Below are 20,340 nucleotides of genomic sequence, written 5' to 3'. Positions count from 1 at the left end.
GAAGAATGAAGTGACAACAGACATGAAATATTTTTGAAAAGGACCAATGTTATGTAAGCGCTATATACCCATATAATAGCATTAGTATTCCCTGGAACATAAACTAAGTAATAATTTGCTTTTCTCCACAGAGGGATTCTGATAGACATGTAAAATCCATCTCATACCAACAGATAATCACCAGTTAACACATAACACTCACCCCTGATGCTACTTCAGTCTAGATGCCAGATTATCTATACAAGCAGGAAAATGAGGCCACAGCCAAAAAACAAAAATAGTGACTCACTGGTCACTCCATCCAGCCAATAAAGCAACTGCGGTGAGCTTCCATTCAATTCTCATTTCACCAGTAATCAACCAGTCTCAATGTCCTAATCAGGCCTCCTTCCTAACAATTTTGCCAACCAAACTCTTTAATGATTTGAAATCACAAGTTTGGAAACGCAAAAGCTTCAGAAGCAATAGTAGAAATCAACAAAAATACAAAATAAGCTTAAGGGATAGCCAAATCAACTCATACATCAAAAAGAGAATGTTGGCAATGCTGAAGTCTGGGCACAGCAGATTCATCCCCAAAAGTTAGTTCCCTATGTCAGACCATTATCTTCAGAGAGTTAAAAATAGAAAGCAAGTGCTTACACTTAAAATATGCTTAAAGCTCTCCCTCAGGCTGAAAGACAGTTCACTCTCCTGGGGTAAGTCCACTTTCAATTACATGCGCAGTCAGCCAGAAGAGCCCAGGTCTTTTTCCCTTGCACATACCAACCCAATCCTTTCTCCCAATCTAGAGATTAAGATTCTTTGACAGAAAAGGTTATTGTCTAATAAATTTGTTTAATCCTCTAAGTATGAAAAGCCTCAAACATATTTACAAAAAGTTTCCTGGGCTTACTCTAAAAGGCTTATTTTTCCACAATCTGCCAATGGTTTCCATTTCACACCCTGGATTACAGCAACCATTTTCTCCTGCTACATACTCTTCATTAGCCCTTTCAGTCAAAACTTTAAAAACAGGAACCACTAATTATCTCTATACAATAATCACATATATTTTGCTATAAGAATGCAATCCTGCTCCTCTGTTCAAAGACCTGAAAACATCTGGAATATCTAGGATAATGCACAAACATCCCAACATTGTGTTCAAAGCCCTCTACAATCTGACTTCTCTATATACCATCCTTACTTCCCACCAGATCTTCCACATACTCAACCCCTCAGTCACACATGACTGCTTAAAGTCCATCAAAAAGACCATGCACTTTCCTAGCTCCATGCATTTGCTGATGGTAGATCTCAATGCCCATCCTGCTCTTTAAGGAGATCCTATGCAATTTTCAAAGTTTAGGAAAGAGGATTCCTGCCCTTCCTGATTTTCCAACTGAAATTGAGGCAGGAGAATAGGGTGTCCAGGGACCTAAGGCCAACCTAGAACTAAATCTAAAGGAAAACCCCAACTTTCCATGTCTGAGTAACAAAAGGACCAAAGGCTACTCCCTTTGCAAACCCCCCAATATGATTGGGTGCTTTCCATAACCAATCAGATGCTTGCATAGGAGTGTAACTTGGTAACTGCAGCCTCTGATTGGTAGTTTTCTGCAACCAATCAGACTGATTGCAGGCCACCACTTCATTTGCATGGTGTGAACACCAAGTGGCCAATGGGAAACCTCTGGGGGTATCCGGACCCTAGAAGATTCTGTAAGGGGACCCTTGAGGGGCTGCTCAGGCCCACTCCCACCCTGTTGAGTGTACTTTCATTCTCAATAAATCTTTGCTTTTATTGCTCCACTCTTTCCTTGCTATGCTGTGCATTTTGTCCAATTCTTTGTTCAAAACACCTAGAACCTGGAGAACTTGCAGTGAAGAACCGCTACCAGTAACAAAATCAGTTGCTCCCTTAAAAAGGCTTGATAGAAACCATTACTGCCGGGCGCGGTGGCTCACGCCTGTAATCCCAGCACTTTGGGAGGCCGAGGCAGGCGGATCACGAGGTCAGGAGATCGAGACCATCCTGGCTAACGTGGTGAAACCCTGCCTCTACTAAAAATGCAAAAAATTAGCCGGGCCTGGCAGCGGGCACCTGTGGTCCTAGCTACTCGGGAGGCTGAGGCAGGAGAATGGCGTGAACCCAGGAGGCGGAGCTTGCAGTGAGCCGAGATCGCGCCACTGCACTCCAGCCTGGGCAACAGAGCGAGACTCTGTCTCAAAAAAAAAAAGAAAAAAAAAAAAAGAAACCATTACCATCACTGTACTGTTAGCATTTATTAAATGTTTACCATGTGCCATGCACTGTGCTAAATATGTGCTTCATTCCTGTGATCATTTAATTCTCATAACAACCCTAGAAGGTTAACTATTAATCATTATTCTTTTTTTTTTTTTTTTTTGAGATAGAGTCTCACTCTGTTGCCTAGGCTGCAGTGCAGTGGCGCAATCTCGGCTCTCTGCAAGCTCCACCTCCCGGGTTCACGCCATTCTCCTGCCTCAGTCTTCCGAGTAGCTGGGACTACAGGAGCCCACCACCATGCCCGGCTACGTTTTTTGTATTTTTAGTAGAGACGGGGTTTCACCATGTTGGCCAGGTTGGTCTCAAACTCCTGACATCAGGTGATCCACTTGCCTCAGCCCCTCAAAGTGCTGGGATTACAGTTATGAGCCACCACACCCAGTCAATCCCAACATTTCTAAGTAACCAAATATAAAACAAAGAAAATCATGAATTACAGGAGAGATCTCAAAAGAAGGAAAGAATGCAGAAAGCAAGCCAAGGATTATACCCTATATATTTGGATATGTATTTCTATCTAAGTACTACATATACCTAAAAGATATCATTTGGTCCTTATACTCCTTTATTACTACAGAACACAAGGAAATAACCAATTCTTCGACTCAAGAGAATAACTTTATGACACATGCAACTATCATGAAATTGACTGCCTTACAAAGCAGTGTGCAGGGCTTGGACAGAGATCGAATCTGTAATAGATGCATGAATATTATTACCAAAGAGATCTCCACATTATGTAGCAATTAGCACGACCACCTCCAAGATACCTTCCGATTCTAAACTCTACGATTTCATCTGGGTGATTACCAGTGTAATCCATTAATGCAAATAAACAGAACTAACCACATTCAGATCATTTTATAAGAAGGTTTACAAAAAACAAACTCCACAAACTGACCAACTATACTTAAAGCACTGACTGTGGGCTGTATGACTTTTTGCCTTTTTCCTTTATTTTACTTATTTCAAAAGCATTAGGGTATTTTCGCTATACCATATTTAAAATCCAAGATACTTATAGCAACTGGAATGGACAAAGGAAATAAACTTTTTCTTTTTTTTTTTGAGACAGGGTCTCTCTCTGTTGCCCAGGCTGGAGTACAGTGGTAGGTCAGAGCTCACTGCAGCCTCAACCTCCCAGGCTCAAGCGATCCTCCCACCTCAGTGTCCCAAGTATCTGGGACCACAGGCATATGCCACCATGCCCAGCTAATATAAATTTTTTTTTTTTAAAGAGACAGAGTCTCCCTATGTTGCCCACGCTAATAAATTCTTCTTTTTTTTTTTTTTTTTTTTGTGAGACAGTCTCACTCTGTCACCAGGCTGCAGAGCAGTGGCGTGATCTTGGCTCACTGCAATCTTCGCCTCTTGGGTTCAAGCGATTCCCCACCCTCAGCCTCCCAAGTAGCTGGAAGTACAGGTGTATACGACCATGCCCAGCTAACTTTTTGTATTTTAGTAGAGACAGGGTTTCACCATGTTGGCCAGGATGGTCTAGATCTCCTGACCTCGTGATCCGCCCACCTCAGCCTCCCAAAAGTGCTGAGATTACAGGCATGAGCCACCGTGCCCAGCCGCTAATAAACTCTTTATGGGTAAATTACTGATGCAATTTTGGTGAAAGGCTGTAAATGTACATGTAAACCCTCTTGTGCCCTAGGTCTTGCCTTCTTTTTTAATAACATTCATTCCAGAGCCAGGCACAGTGGCTCATAACTATAATCCCAGCACTTTGGGAGGCCAAAGCAAGAGGATCACTTGAGCCCAGGAGTTCAAGATCAGCCTAGGCAACAACAAAGTGAGACCATATCTCTAGAAAAAATAAAAATAAATTAGCCAGGCCGGGCACAGTGGCTTATACCTGTAATCCCAGCACTTTGGGAGGCCGAGGTGGGTGGATCACCTGAGGTCAAAAGTTCAAGACCAGCCTGGCCAAAATGGTGAAACCCCATCTCTACTAAAGATACAAAAATTAGCCAGGCGTGGTGGCACACACCTGTAATCTCAGCTACTTGGCAGGCTAAGGCAGGAGAATCACTTGAACCCCAGAGTTGGATGGAGGTTGCAGTGAGCTGAGATCACGCCACTGCACTCCAGCCTGGGCAACAGAATGAGTGAGACTCCATCTCAAGAAAACAAAAGAACAGGCCGGGCACTGTGGCTCATGCCTGTAATCTCAGCACTTTGGGAGGCCGAGGTGGGTGGATCACCTGAACAGGAGTTCGAGACCAGCCTGGCTAACATGGCGAAACCCCATCTCTACTAAAAATACAAAATATTAGCCAGGCGTGGTGGCACACGCCTGTAATCACAGCTACTCAGGAGGCTGAGGCAGGAGAATTGCTTGAACAAGGGAGGCAGAGGTTGCAGTAAGCTGAGATCATGTCACTGCACTCCAGCTAGGTGACAAAGCAAGACTCCGTCTCAAAAAAAAAAAAAAAAAAAAATGAAAGAACAAAGTCAGAGGACTGACATTACTATAAAGCTACAGTAATCAAGGCAGGATGGCATTGGCAAAAGAAGAGACAAATAGATGAGAACAGAATAGAGAGCCTAGAAATACACAAATTCTGTCAACTATTCTTTGATAAAGGCTCAAAGACAATTCAAAGACAACAGCCAAGTCTTTTCAACAAATGGTGCTGAAAGTGGACATTCACATGCAAAAAAAAAAAAAAAAAAAAAAATGAATGTAGACACAGATCTTACACTTTTCACAAAAATTAACTCAAAATGAACCAGAGACCTCAGTAAAAATGCAAAACTATAAAACTCCTAGAAGATAATATAGGAAAAAATCTCGGTGATCTTGGGTTTGTGATGACTTTCTAGATACAACACCAAAAGCATAATTCATAAAAGATGAAACTGATAAGTAGGACTTAATTAAAATTTAAAACTTGGTTTTTCTTAGGCCTTGCAATGGTTCTGAGTGGTCTGAAACCCTTACCAGATTCTGATGCCCACCCACCAGATGGTTGGAGAACACAGGGCACTTCACATCTAAAAACCTGCCTAATGACTGAAACGGGGTAAGTCTTAACAGCACTTTTAGCCTACAGGAAATCCTCAAGGCTCATCCTTCAACTGCTCTTGGGTATATGGTCTAGCGGTACTGCACATCCTAGAGGCACCATCGAGCATAAATATCAATGCTTTGATCTTTTCTAAACAGAATTCCTGGTCTGTTTAGAATTAATGGTCCAACTATAGATATTTAAGCCAAACTTTTTTATGATCTAAATTGCTTCAAATATCTCAGGAAAGTAAAAACATTCTGAGTAAATAAAATTTAAATTTACACAAAAAAATTAAAATTTACATAAACTTTGGAATTACTCTTTAAGATAACATTCTATGCAGTTTTCTTTTTCTTTCATGTCTGTGACATAACTTCCTAAGATCGCCTAACTTTTTTTTTTTTGGCAACTTTTCGGCTCAAGAGGTACATACACAGGTTTTGTTACATAAGGGTTTGGGGTACAGATAATTTTCCCACCCAGGTAATCAGCATAATGCCCAATACCTAGTTTTTAAATCCTCACCCTCTTCTCATGCTCCACCCCTCAAATAGGCCCCAGTATCTACTGTTCCCTTCTTTGTGTTCATGTGTACCTATAAGAGAGAACATGAAGTTTTTTGTTTTCTGCTCCTGCATTAATTCATTTAGGATAATAGAATCCAGCTCCAACCATGTTGCTGCAAAGGCCATGATCTCATTCTTTTTTCTGGCTGTGTAGTATTGCATGGTGTATATGTATAACATTTTCTTTATCCAGTCTACCATTGATGGGCATCTAGGTTGATTCCATGTCTTTGCTATTGTGAATAGTCATGTGGTCAAGCAATCTCCAGAAACTTCCTCAAATGCTCTACTTCATACTTTCACTGTTTTAAAATGCTCTTTGTGCATTATACTACAGTGGTAGCTTTAGGTGGCTGAGTTGTGCTCTAGTAACATCCATCCCCAGAGCTGAATAGGGGATTTTAATTTTAAATTAACATGGCTTTAAAATATTTGAAAACACTACCTATCACATCCTTATATAAAGGTTAAAAACATTCACTAACATACAAAATCAAACTCTATTCAGCTTTGCTTTGGGGGATAGAGAGATTATAGGGCACAATTCAACTACCTGAAATGTTGGCAGTGGGCAAAAGAGCAATATGACCCTAAATTCCTTAACTTTTTACAAATCTTTCAAATACAAATTCTAACGCAAGAATTAAGTGGTATGCATAGTAAATTTGAAACATCTGGCTGGTCATGGTGGTTTACACCTATAATCCCAGCACTTTGGGAGGCCAAGGAGGACACATCGCTTGAGCCCAGGAGTTTAAGACCAGCCTGGGTAACATGGCAAAACTCCATCTCCACAAAAATTAGTTGGGCATGGTGGCGCATGAATGTAGTTCTAGCTACCCAGGAGGCTGAGGTGCGAGAATCACTTGAGCCCAGGAAGCCAAGGCTGCAGTGAGCCATGATAGCGCCAATGTACTCCAGACTGGGCAACACAGTGACACCTTGTCTCAAAAAAACAAAAACAAGAGAAACATCTGCTTTAGTAAAAAAATAAAAATATTAGTATTACAATCATACTCATTTGTATGACTATAAACCAGTGGTTCCAAAAAACCTAGAATAGCTGTTTTGCTTCTTAATACCAGTAATTTTCTTAGAAAGCTGCTTTAGGCCGGCCGCGGTGGCTCACGCCTGTAACCCCAGCACTTTGGGAAGCAAAGGCAGGCAGATCACAACGTCAGGATATCAAGACCATCCTGGCTAACACGGTGAAACCCCGTCTCTACTAAAAATACAAAAAATTAGCCGGACGTGGTGGCGGGTGCCTGGAGTCCCAGCTACTCCGGAGGCTGAGGCAGGAGAACGGCATGAACCCGGGAGGCGGAGCTTGCAGTGAGCTGAGATGGTGCCTCTGCACTCCAGCCTGGGCGACAGAGTGAGACTGTGCCTCCAAAAAAAAAAGAAATCTGCTTTAAAACTTAACAGTAGAATACAAACAACTTTTTTGTTTTGTTTTTATATTTTTGTTTGTTTTGTTTATGGCCTTGTAGATCCACAGTCCAGTACAGTTAACTCTACCTGCAGCATCAGAGATGTTCATGCGATTCAGCTCAGGCCAATCAATCAGCACATTCTATTCCCCTGATCATAACATATGATCCAACTAGGGCTAACGAAAGACCCAGAAATTAAACTGTTGAGAGTTCTCTTTTTTTTTTTTTTTTTTAGATGGAGTCTTGCTCTGTCACCCAGGCTGGAGTGCAGTGGCGCAATCTCAGCTCAACACTGCCTCAGCCTCCCAAGTTGCTGGGACTACAGTTGCACACCACCACACCTGCTAATTTTCGTATCTTTTGTATAGACAGGGTTTTGCCATTTTGGCCAGGCTGGTCTCGTACTCCTGACCTCAAATGATCCACCCGCCTCGGCCTCCCAAAGTGCTGGGATTACAGGCATGAGCCCTTGCGTCTGACCATGAGTTCTTTTTTTTCCCCCCACTGGCCCTGAACCTAGAAGGACATAGGGCTAGAGATCCTGTCAGTCATCTTTCCATCACAGTGAAACCAGGGAATGAAACCAACAAAGAGAGCAGAGTCAAGAGATGTGGGATTCAGACCCTGCTGACACAATCTAAGTCTCAATCAAACTATACTTAAAATGAGTACTATGATGGCAAACATCAGCCCATCGCTTTAAAACTGTCAAAGATTACAACTAGGGAAAGAAATTATACTGTAATGTTTATTAAGGATTTATCCCATGGCAGGTTAGTAGTTGAGGAGTAACATTCTAACTTAGTGGCAAGATAAAAGAAATGTTTCACTTTTTTAAACATACCCACATTTTAGAAAACAATCATTTCTGTAGGGTCAATCTACATTCGTTGATACAGTTTTGAACCTCAATATAGGGGAAAGCAAGATTTAAAAAAAACAGATCACACACCAGAACTGACAGAACTCAAAGCCATTTTCAGTAGTAAAATATTTCACCTTTCCTTTGTATGCATCTAAAATTCTCTGGCTTCTGAGATATATTAATGACCAACGAGAACTGATGTGCCCTGAATCTTGCTCTGTATCAAGCACTGGAGAGTGATTCAGAGAGGCTGATAACCAAAAGACAAAGAAATGGCTCCCATTCACCCTCCCTTGCTGGATCACTTACTTAAAAAACAAAAGTAGTATGGTTCTTGAATATAATTACTCCATAAATCCCCACCATCACCAAACTAAACCATCCCACACACAACTTTCACAACTCCCAGGGCCACAGGGAAGTACCTTCTAAATCGAGTTTGAGTCTGATTTGTTTAATCTGTAAGAGTTGGCCACGCGTAGTGGCTCACACCTGTAATCCCAGCACTTTGGGAGGCCAAGGCAGGCGGATCACGAGGTCAGGAGATCGAGACCATCCTGGCTAACATGGCAAAACCCCGTCTCTACTAAAAATACAAAAAAATTAGCCAGGCATAGTGGCAAGCGCCTGTAGTCCCAGCTACTTAGGAGGCTGAGGCAGGAGAATGGCGTGAACCCGGGAGGCAGAGCTTGCAGTGAGCCGAGATCACACCACTGCACACCAGCCTGGGCAACAGAGCAAGACTCTATCTCAAAAAAAAAAGGGGGGGGTTATTACACATCAATAATGTAACCAATAATCAATAACCTAGAGATCAATGAAAAAGGGGCAAAGGATACGAAAAGGCAGGTCAGGCCAGGCACGGTGGCTCATGCCTGTAATCCCAGCACTTTGGGAGGCCGAGTCGGGCGGATCACGAGGTCAGGAGTTCGAGACCGGCCTGGGCAACATGGTGAAACCCCGTCTCTACTAAAAATACAAAAGTTAGCTGGGAATGGTGGCAGGCGCCTGTAATCCCAGGTACTAGGGAGGCTGAGACAGGAGAATCGTTTGAACTCAGGAGGGGAAGGTTGCAGTGAGCCGAGATCGCACCATAGGACTCCTGCCTGGATGACAGGGTGAGACTCCATCTCAAAAAAAAAAAGAAAGAAAAAGAAAAGGCAGGTCAAAGGAAAAGGAAAAATAATGGAACTAGTCAATGAACATATGAAAAGATGTATAATCACACCCATAATTTTAAAATACACACATCAAAATAAATATTCCACCTTGTGGCCGACCACAGTTTCCAAACATGGTTGCCCCAATACATCCCATCTGACATGCTCTCTCACAATGTAATGCTGCCACCCCTGTCATCAATGAATAAGGGAGGTCTATGTTTCCTCCCCCTTAAATGTGGGCAGAAATGAAGCTATGTGACTTCTGAGGCTAAATGATGAAAGGCGACATGGCTTCCACCTGGTCCTTTCGGGATATTCTTCCTTGGAACCCAGTGACTATACTGTGAGGAAGCCAACCAGTCACATGGGCTTCATAGGTGTTCTCTCCACAGCCTCAGCTGAGATTCCAGCAGGCAGCCAGGCATCTAAGTGACCATGTCCTGAGGCTCCAAGCCTCAAGAAATGACATCAAGATAATAAGCAGAGACAAGTTGTTCCCACCAAGCTCAGACCAAACTGCAGATTTCTGAGCAAAATTAATGATGATGATGTTATTTTAAGCCACTCAAGTTTTTGTTTGCTATGGAGTAATAGATAATTAAAGGGACTGATCTGATTAAAGAGTCAAACAATTTTAGTCTCTACTGGGGCTGACACGGGAAAGGAAGGACAACAAAGTGAGGAAAACATAAAACCGGTCTGCTTTGGAGCGAGGGCAATTTAGCAAAAATTATCACATTTTAAAATGCATATAAAATTTTACCAAGCATTTCACAAGTGATAAAATTGTGTGCAAATATGTTTATTCCAGTATTGCTATAAAAGCAAAAACTGAGTAACACTTACATTGTGGTACAATGTAAAAATACAATGGAAAACCATATTACCAGTTATTTTAAAAGGTCATTGAAAATGATGATATGAAACAAACAAAAGAACAAGAAATGTTTAATGTTCACATAAAGAAATATTACTATATACCTTGAATAATGTAGATCAGGGAGTAAATCATCTAAGCTTTTCAGTGCACACCCAGTCTGTCTACACACTCTTCTTTTTTAGTTTGTTAACGATTCTTTAACAATATAACCATTCTTAGCTTATAGGTTGTTACAAAAACCAGCCATTGTTAGTCACAGTTTGCTGACCCCTGATTTAGATAAACACAGATATTATGAGATAATTTCTTAAAATAGTATTTGCCTTTGGAAATGTAGTCAAACTTGTCCTATACACCTTCTTTCATTCCCATGCTCAACTCCGGGTTCCATTTCTTTCTCAGGTCAGACATTTCCTCTCAGCCTGAGACCAGGCTCTAAGGCAGGCAAGAATTAAGGCCCAGATTATTTCTGGCAAATTTATATTACTGTTACTTTGTTATAACTTTTTGAGAGGTAACAAATATAAACCTGGGGGAAACTGGTTTTCCACATTTCCACAGAACGTAAAGATACTCAACTACTGAACTAAGAATTTAAGCTTGATAAATTCAAGTCAGTTTAAAAAAAAAAAAAAAACAGAAAGGCACTCTCTATATTATAGCACCTATATTTTCCTAATCCTTTGATCCAACCTGAAAGCCTCACTGTGAAAATTTTGAAAGAACACAAGAATGCTTTAAAACTAGAGCCTGGGGCTATTGGCTATAAGCAAATGGTGCCAACCAAGTTACAGATTTAAACAAACAACCCCAACAACCCTAATCTCTCATAAAGCACTTCTTAGTTCTGGTTGCTAATTGAGAGCTTTCTCTGGCACAAATTACACAACTTTGGAACTAAAGCCTTTATTCTGAAATTAACTCTGCTCTCCCACCAAGTTCAAATCAGTCTGAATTTAATGCAGTCATTTACTAAGCACTAAATTATAAAACTTCTCAACAGGAAAAAAAAACTACAACTCTGAACTTTCTACACTTCTTATACATTTTGGCTCTGGGTTTCTTATTTCTACCCTATTTACCCCCAAACTCGGTGAAAGGCCCCAAAACTTGCCTTCCCCCCCCTCTATTTTTCCGCCAGGTAGTGTTACCCTAAGAAACAGGTAGATCCACTACTGCCCTCTGCAAGTGTCTCTCTCCCCTGCCCCTCGTTTCCCCTTTTCTTCTATTCTATCTTGGTATTGCCTTTACAGACTATTATTACGAATTACTACCTAATTTCAGAGTATATGATCTTACTAAAGAACTAGAGTTTGTACACATGAAAAGGGCAAATTTGCCGGGCCCGGTGGCTCACGCCTGTAATCCCAGCACTTTGGGAGGCCGAGGTGGGCGGATCACGAGGTCAGGAGATTGAGACCATCCTGGCTGACACGGTGAAACTCCGTCTCTAATAAAAAAAAAAATACAAACAATTAGCCAGGCGCGGTGGCAGGCGCCTGTAGTCCCAGCTACTCAGAAGGCTGAGGCAGGAGAATGGTGTGAACCCGGGAGGTGGAGCTTTCAGTGAGCCGAGATCACACCACCACACTCCAGCCTGGGCGACAGAGCGAGACTCCATCTCAAAAAAAAAATAAAAAAGAAAAGGGCAAATTTCTGGTAAATTTTCAGGTAAATTTCAGCATTTAGAAACATAAGATCAAAAGAAAAAAAAAAAAAAGAAAGAAATATAAGACCAGGCCGGGCGCGGTGGCTCAAGCCTGTAATCCCAGCACTTTGGGAGGCCAAGGCAGGTGGATCACGAGGTCAGGAGATCGAGACTATCCTGGCTAACATGGTGAAACCCCGTCTCTACTAAAAATACAAAAAAAAACTAGCCGGGCGTGGTGGCGGGCGCCTGTAGTCTCAGCTACTTGGGAGGCTGAGGCGGGAGAATGGCGTGAACCCGGGAGGCGGAGCTTGCAGCGAGCCGAGATCACGCCACTGCACTCCAGCCTGGGAGACACAGTGAGACTCCGTCTCAAAAAAAAAAAAAAAAAAAAAAAAGAAATATAAGACCAATGAAGAAACACACAGTTACACAGTATGACCTAGAGAAGATAAAAATTGAAGACAGAAAATAGCTATCAGAGGTCCAGATGTTGAATAAATAGCATGCCTGTAATTTGCTTCAAAATAACTGGAGGGAGGAAAGGAGGACAAGCAGGTAGGCATATAGATTAAACAAGATCTACCATGAGTTAATAGTTATTGAAATGGGGTAATAGGTACCTGGGAGTTCATTATATTCCTCTCTCAATCTCTCTCTCTCTCTCTCTATACACACAAACACACACACACACTACTTGCATTTCAATATACATTGATATAGTGATGAATATATTAATGTATAAAATATACATTTCCATAGACATTGAAATTTCCACAATAAAAATGGTTTAAAGTATTATCAATAGGAACAGAAAGAAAATATAAGAACACATAGGAGCCTAAAGAAAAACTGAGCTTACTGGGATAACTAATTAGATAATGGATGTGGTTAGGGATGAAGAGAAAATGGACAAAACAGATAAACAAGTCAAAGATAACCTCTAGGGAAAAGAAAACTAATCAATAAAGGTGTTAGGGCAATAAGGTAGCCATCAAAAATACACACACACACACCACACACACACACACACCCTATGCCTTACATTAAATTCCAGAAGGTTTAAAAATATTTAACGTAAATAAAGCAAAAAGTACCCAAAGAAACCATGAAAAATTATTTTATAAACACAAAGGTCTAAAAATGATATTCAGAAGCTATAAAAGAAAATTACTACATAAAACACTTTAAAATTAGGCATGGCAAAAACTACATTATGCAAAGTCAAAGGAAAAAAAAAACCTAAGAAAAAATTTTAATTCATATAAAAAAGACAATTTCACTAAAACATAAAGAATTCCTAGAAATCAAAAGTCCAACAACCCAACAGAAAAAAATGGCAAAAAAAATTAACAGATAATTCACAGAAAAATAAATACAAATAGCTCTTAAACATGAAAAGATTCTCAACCTCACTCATAAGAGAAATGCAAGTTAAAAACTACACTAAAATTGGCACAGACCAAAAAATCTGATAACATAGGTCGAGGGGCAGCCCCTGGTGAGTCTTTTTGCTGGTTGAGGATTTGCACAGTACACATGGCAAGGGAGCTAAGCGCCAATGTGCTAACTCAGGCCTCTCTTCTTATAAAGTCACCAGTTCTTCTCCCTTGATAACCCATTAACCCACTAACCCATTAACCCATTAATACATAAACGGATTAATCCATTCATCAGGGCAGAGATATGGTATCATGGTGTCACTTCTTAAAGGCCCTACCTCTCAATACTGCCATACAGGGGACTAAATTTCAACATGGATTTTGGGGGGGACAAATATTCAAACAGATATTCAAACAGATATCCATAACAGATGGCAATCTGACAACATCTATCAAAATTACAAATGCAGGCTGGGTGCAGTGGCCCGTAACTGTAATCCCAGCACTTTGGGAGGTCAGTGTTGGAGGATCACTTGAGCCCAGGAGTTCAAGACCAGCCTGGGCAACATAGGGAGATTCCATCTCTATGAAAAACTTAGAAATTAGCTGGCTGTGGTGGTGCATGCCAGTAGACCCAGCTACTTGGGAGGCTGAGGTGGGAGGATCGATTGAACCCAGGAGGTTGAGGCTTCAATGAGCCATGATCAAGCCACTGCACTCCAGCCTAGGCAGCAGGGTGAGAATCTGTCTGAAAAACAAAAACGAAAAACAACTAAAATTTTAAAAAATTACAATGCATATATTATTTGATTCAGCAATATGATGGATGTAATAGAGGGTTGCTTATTAGCAAAAATAAAAAACTAGAAAAATCTGAAATGTACATCAATAGGGGACTAAATTATGATATATCCTACAGTGAAATGCTATGTGACCATAAAGAATAAATAACATGGCAGCTCTTTGATCACTGATATGGAATAATTTCCAAGATCTACTATTAGTTTGTGGAGTTTTTTTTTTTAAGTACAGTTTATACAGTCAGTGTGTTTAGCATTTGTGGCTTTTTTTGGGTGGGGGGGTGGTGGTTATAGAGACAGGGTCTCACTCTATCATCCAGGCTGGAGAGAGGTAGCACAATCATAGCTCACTGCAGCCTCAAACTCTCAGGCTCAAGCAACCCTCCTGCTTCAGCCTCCAAAGTAGCTAGGACTATAGGCCAAAGACACCATGCCTGCCTAATTTTTAAAAACTTTTTCATAGGTACTCAATAAATGTTGAAATAATTTGGTTTCTTAGGATGGAATATATAGGAGAGAATTATAAAGGCATGAGAATGTAGATGGTAAGAGCTATAAATTCAAAAGATGACACTGTGAATTTACAGCAGGCCCTCTGCATCTGTGGATTCTGGATTCAACCAATTACAGATAGAAAATATTCAGAAAAAAAAAAATCTCAGTAGGCTAGTCCAAATGCAGTTGCGTTCACAACTAGTTGATCAGAACCAGTAAGAGATTTCTTTGTTCCTTCTCCACTTTCCAGTTCCTCACTTGACTAGCCTGAAAAAAAACAAACCAAAACCAAAACACAACAATTTTTAAAAAGTACCAAAAAACTCAATACTATGTAACAACTATCTACACAGCGTTTACCTTGCATGAGATATTATAAGTAATCTAGAGATGATTTAAAGTATACAGGAAGATGTTGCATGAGTTATATGCATACTATGCCATTTTATATCAGGGACTTGAGCATCTGCAGTTTTTTTCGGTTTTTTTTGAGACAAAATCTCACTCTGTCACCCAGGCTGGAGTGCAGTGGCGCCACCTCGGCACACTGCAAGCTCTGCCTCCAGGGTTCACACCATTCTCCTGCCTCAGCCTCCCGAGTAGCTGGGACTACAGGCGCCCACCACCACAGCCGGCTAACTTTTTGTATTTTTAGTAGACACAGGGTTTCACGGTGTTAGCCAGCATGGTCTCGAACTTCTGATCTCGTGATCCACCCCCCTCCACCTCCCAGAGTGCTGGGATTACAGGCGTGAGCCACCGCCAGACCAGCAGATTTTTTTATCTGTGGTGGTGGGGGATTAGGGTGGTGGCTGTTCCTGGAATGAATCCCCTGAGGGTACTGAAGGATGATAAACTGTATTTTAGTAAAGCTTGATTAGAACGGGAGGACCTTGTTACATAAAAGTTAGTTCTAGGGCAAAGAAAAGGAGGTAATAGGAAAGAAAGAATGGAAGTGAAGATTTTGAGTTAGAATTACAGTTATAGCTGCTAATTTTGGTGGGTTTCAAATACAAATTCTGCCTGAAATTAGCATGTTAAAGTTTAATGCTTTTTAATGACTTGCACCTTCTTAAGGAATTAAATAGAGCTTACTATTTGAAAGTGCACTCTTGTTTGCAGAAGAGGAAGTTGATACATGCACAGGAGAGGGAAGCTGGTTTTTCCCAGTATGAACAAGAGTAGCTTTAGGGCAGTGAATGAAGTGGGTGGAAAAGAGCAGAGTATGCCAAAGAAATTGGGAAGAAAGAACTGATGGATCTAGATGGCCAATTAGAAATGGGGGTGGGAACATGGGAAGTTTGAAAGGCAAAGATGTCTCAAAAGTTTTGAAACAGGGTGTCTGGGAAATGAAAACATGGTGTACCAGCCCAGGAGATCAAGCCTGTGTCCAAATCTTGATTTTGCTACTTATTAACAATGTGAACATGGGTAAATCCCTTTATTTAGGGCCTCAGTTTTATTATCTGAAAAATAAGGAAGATGGCCTAGATCAGTGCTTCTTAAACTTAAAATGTCAGTATGAATTACCTAGGGAATCTTGTCAAAGTACATATTCTGATGGACTAGGTCTGTGGTGGGGGACCTGAGATTCTCAGCATTTTCAATACAAGTGATGCAGAGTAGCAAAGGCTTAGATGACCTTCAGGGTCCTTGCCAGTTCTGCGGTATTATACTTCTATTTGTTGAAGGGGTTTTTTTTTTGGAGACAGAGTGAGACTCTGTCTACAGGCTGGAGTGCAGTGACATGATCTAGGCTTACTGCAACCTCCGCCTCCCGGGTTCAAGCGATTCTCCTGCCTGAGCCTCCCAGGTAGCTGGGACTATAGGCACGTACCACCACGCCCAGTTAACTTTTTGTATATATATATTTTAAGTAGAGATAGGGTTTCACCATGTTGGCCAGGATGGTCTCGATCTCCTGACCTTATGATCTGCCTGCCTCAGCCTCTCAAAGTGCTGGGATTACAGGCGTGAGCCACCACACCCAGCCTATTTGTTGAATGTTTATCCTTCAGAGATCTGTTATACTTTTGTGACTTATAATTACCTCTATTTAGAGAGATGAATTCTAAATCTGTGTCTCTTTACTTCAAACTAGAATGGCCTAAATTCGTCATCTTCCACTAATAACCACATCCCTCTCTTGACATCTCTATTTTTGTAATACTTTATTGTTTAAATATATATTATAAAGTACTTCATAATTTTTTAGAGAGCTTTTATATCCATTATTTCATTTGATCAATACAGTAACCCACAGAGGTAGGCAGGTGGAAATACCTCCATTTTATGGAAGGGGAAACAGGCTCAGAAACAGTAAGTGGCTTGCTCACTAATGAGTGGTAAAACCACCTAGAGTGGAGCTGAAGCTCTAACTTGAGTTCTTCCCACTGTGTCATATTGCTTCTGGAAATTGTCATCCGCATACCTGTGTTTAAAGGTTGGTTGCCATCTCTGTTTTTTTTGAAATGTAAACTTAAGCTGGTCCAAAGGTAATGAGTTTTCTCAATTGAGTGTTCACCGTCAGTTACAGATCAAACTTGCTCTACTCTTTCCCCCTTCTCACTACTACACTTGACTAGTCTTAAAAAATAAGAAGTAAAAAGTATATTTAATGTTATTTTTTAAAATATAGTAGATAATATATTCATATGGTTCACAATTCAAAAGGCACAGAATATAAGAGGATATAGTGAAGTCTCCATACTACTGTATGCCCCAAATACCCATTTCCTTCCCCCTGGGGCAACCAGTGTTATCAGTTATAGTTTATGGCTCTCCGATAATTACATAATTATATTCTTTTTTTCCCTACCAAACACAAATGAGGTCGGGCATGGTGGCTCACATAATCCCAGCAATTTGAGAGGCCGAGGAGGGAAGATATCTTGAGGCTAGGAGTTCAAGACCAGCCTGGGCAACTTAGTGAGACCCTTTGCCACAAAAAGTATTTTGGGGTTTGTTGTTGTTGTTGTTGTTTTTGAGACGGAGTCTCACTGTGTTGCCCAGTCTGGAATGCAGTGGCACGATCTCAGCTCACTGCAACCTCCACCTCCCAGGTTCAAGCTATTCTCCTGCCTCAGCCTCTTGAGTAACTGGGACTACAGGTGCATGCCACCACGCCCGGCTAATTTTTTGTATTTTTAGTAGAGACGGGGTTTCACCATGTTAGCCAGGACAGTCTCGATCTCCTGACCTCATGATCCACCTACCTCAGCATCCCGAAGTGCTGGGATAGCAGGTGTGAGCCACCGCGCCCCGCTCCATGCATCGTCTTAAAGTGTCTCCCTATAGACTATTAGTTGCAAGGGCATGCATGTACACACACACAAAGAATTAGAGTTGAGAAATCAGACAATACCTTGACCGGGTGACAAAATTAACATTACCAATGAGGGACAAATGAACATCCAGAAGTGATACTTTATGAAGGACATATTACCACCCATGCAATATTCCAACTGAAAATGTGTAATCTGAATCTAATAATGAGGAAACATCAGATAAACAGAAAATGAGGAATGTCCTATTTTTTTTTTAAAGGGAGCAGGGTCTGTATCATGACAGTGACATTTAAAAAAAAAAAAAAAAGACAAAGAAAAGCCGTGGAAATGTTCTACATTAGAGAAACAACAGTTAAATGTAATACCTACCCTACAACTGTATCCTGAACTGGAGGAGGCAAATTTCTATAAAGGACATTATAGAATCAACCGATGAACTTCAGATCAAAGTATCAATGTTAAATTTACTGATGTTGGTAACTGTTGGGAACAGGCCCCCCAAAATCTGGCCATTAACTTGGCCCCAAAACTGGCCATAAACAAAATCTCTGTAGCACTGTGACATATTCGTGATTGCCATTGACGCCCACACTGGAAGGTTGTGGGTTTACTGGAATGAAGGCAAGGAACACCTGGCCCACCCAGGGCAGAAAACCACTTAAAGGCATTCTTAAATCACAAACAATAGCATGAGCGATCTGTGCCTTAAGGACATGCTCCTGCTGCAGATAACTAGCCAGAACCCACCCCTTTGTTTCCCATAAGGAACACTGTTAGTTAATCTATAATCTATAGAAACAATGCTTATCACTGGCTTGCTGTTAATAAATACATGGGTAAATCTCTGCTCCAGGCTCTCAGCTCTGAAGGCTGTGAGACCCCTGATTTCCGACTCCACACTTCTATATTTCTGTGTGTGTGTGTGTCTTTAATTCCTCTAGCGCCTCTGGGTTAGGGACTCCCCGACTGAGCTGTCTCTGCAGATAACTATGCTGTGGTTATGAAAGAGAATATCCCTATTCTGGGAAATACATACTCAAGTATTTAAGGGTAAAGGGTCATGATGTATGTAACAACTTCAAATGATTCACATAAAATTATGTATCTTTATCTACACATATTCAGAGAGAAAGAGCAAGCTTGCAAATGAAGCAAAATGGGCCATTATTATGCCCATTTTACCTGAGTCTGCCCAAGGCATGCAGAGATAAGTGACTTCCAGATGGCCTAACTTAGTTTAGGCACATAGGAAATGGCTGGACCAGGATTTGAACACAAAATGTTAATAGACAAATCTGAGTAACAAGTATACAGGTGTTCTGAAAAACAGAAATTTATAAAATAAAATGTTTTAGTTTTGCCATTTTTCCATAAGCTTGAAATTCTTTCCAAATAAAAATAAATAAAGACTGTTCCCCTCTACCTATAGGATAATGTCCAAATTCCAAATTCTAAAGCATGGCATACATGGCCCTTTACAATCTAACTCCGAACTATTAGTACAACTTCTCTGTGACACTATAATATAAGAAATGTATGTCTTCAGCCCTGGTTTCTAGCACATAGCTCCTAAAACCCTTGGTATAGGGGGACAGAAGCATCTTTTGTTATAATGTAATAATTGGTAGTTTCCAGTTCCTGACAAAAGACCTTCTAAGATCCTTGGAATCTCTGGAGTTATAACAGTGTCTTTTGCATGCTAATAAGATAACTGGTGGCTGGGAGTCCCTCAGAGAGCTTCAGGGCAGAAACACTGAGGCTTGATTAGAGGGTCAGAACTTTTAGCTCTACCCTCCCCGCCACCTCCAGGGAGGGGAGAGAGGCTGGAGATTGTGTTAATCACCAACAGCCAATGATATAATCAATCATGGCTAAGTAATAGCACCTCCCTGAAACCCTAAACAGCTTGGAGAGCTTCTGAAATGGTGGACACATCTAAGGGCTAGGAGGCTAGTGCACCCAGAGAGGGCATGAAAGCACCACGTCCCTTGCCCTATTTATCTCTTCCATTGGCTGTCCCCAGGTTGTATCCTTTATCATAAACCTATAATAATACATGAAATGTTTTCTTGAGTTCTGTGAGCCATTCTAGCAAATTACTGACCACAAGGAGAAGGTCACGGTAACCTTCAGTTTATAGTTGATAGCTGAGAAGTACAGGAGGCCTGCGACTGGGACTTGAGACTGACGTCTGTGGGAGCAGCCTTGTGGGAGTGGGCCCTTAACTTGTAGGTCATAACTCCTGGTAAATAGCATCAGAATTGAACTCAACGCAAGGATGCACAACTGGTGTAAAAGAATTGGTTGATGTTGGGAGGAAAACCGAACATATTTGTCGTCAGAAGTGCTATAAGTAGAACAGTACAGACTGTCCTAGGTACAGATGGTCCCTGACTTAGGACGGGTTTGACTTAATGATGCTTTTACTTTATGATGGTGTGAAAGTAATATGCATTCAGTAGAAATCGTACATAGAGTGCCCATACAGCCATCCTGTGTTTCACC

At 41.1% G+C, this 20,340-nt stretch overlaps 1 protein-coding gene across 3 annotated transcripts in view; it reads right to left on the bottom strand.

Moving 5' to 3' along the window:
- UVRAG (UV radiation resistance associated) overlaps positions 1-20,340 on the bottom strand; it is a 336,478-nt gene that overhangs the window by 298,465 nt on the left and 17,673 nt on the right. The gene's annotated exons all lie outside the window — the stretch shown is intronic.

Source organism: Macaca thibetana, chromosome 14, assembly GCF_024542745.1.
Source record: "Macaca thibetana thibetana isolate TM-01 chromosome 14, ASM2454274v1, whole genome shotgun sequence".
Classification (NCBI taxonomy): Eukaryota; Metazoa; Chordata; class Mammalia; order Primates; family Cercopithecidae; genus Macaca; species Macaca thibetana.
This window is presented reverse-complemented; position numbering and strand designations above follow the sequence as displayed.